This window comes from Nannospalax galili, unplaced genomic scaffold, assembly GCF_000622305.1.
Source record: "Nannospalax galili isolate Female #2095 unplaced genomic scaffold, S.galili_v1.0 scaffold153, whole genome shotgun sequence".
NCBI lineage: Eukaryota > Metazoa > Chordata > Mammalia > Rodentia > Spalacidae > Nannospalax > Nannospalax galili.
The window spans coordinates 280549-281422 of record NW_008333469.1 but is presented as its reverse complement, the minus strand read 5'-3'; the positions used below and the strand labels follow the sequence as shown (position 1 = coordinate 281422).

Below are 874 nucleotides of genomic sequence, written 5' to 3'. Positions count from 1 at the left end.
AAGTCCCTCTTAGGCTTCACTTTAGGCGTACGGGGTAGGTTCTAGGTTCTACTTGCCTTGGATATATAAATTACACCACGGGACTTACAATCTGCACTTGGGACTATACAACTCCCAGTGTTTACTAATGTTGTACCTAGCTTTGAGCAGCAATACCACACAAGTACCCTACATTTTACCTAAGGGAGAAAAACTCATCTTCATGGTCCCAATACCCATCCTCCTATGAGCAGCAGAATGACAATGGTGTGTGTGTAGGGGGCATCTAATCCTCAAAAGGCCCTCTATGGACCAAGATTTCAACCTGTCATGTAAGACCAGGGCTAGTGCTAATGTCTGTAATGCTACACTGGTGGTGGCTAACACGGATTCAAGTTCCCTCTTCAAACTAAACAGGAGATTTTGTTGGTTTTCTCCTCTAGTGCCTAGGTAAGGGACTCAAGAGTGACATGCAAAATACCTACAACACAATCACCCAATGATGCTGACTAAAAGGAATTCCTGTATACCCCAGTATCCCACTTCAGTGTCTACTTGAAATATTGGGACCCTTAGGGTGTTCCAATAAGCATAATGAAGAAAAAAAGAACGGAGACATGCTGGTTCTACAAAATGATTTATTAACATTCCAAATTTAAATGTTTTTATGGCTGTTATTTTCTTTCCGGGGTCATTTTTCTGCTCAATAGATTCACTGACAAAAAGGTTTTTCTATCTTGTGAATTTCAAGTCTGGCTCATCATTTCTGATAACTTTTTACATGTGTGTGGTTTACATATGCTCACACACTTCTTCAAACTAGAGAAATATGCTGCAGATGTTAACACTGGTTCTCAAGCTTTTGCTAGCTCTGTGACTTTATTAAAATTGAAAA

General features: G+C 39.9%; 1 protein-coding gene across 1 annotated transcript in view; it reads right to left on the bottom strand.

Moving 5' to 3' along the window:
• Positions 1-600: 600 nt before the first annotated feature.
• Gtf2b (general transcription factor IIB) overlaps positions 601-874 on the bottom strand; it is a gene marked incomplete in the record, with an annotated part of 44216 nt that continues 43942 nt past the window's right edge. Inside the window, 1 exon segment of the mRNA XM_008828290.3 lies at positions 601-874.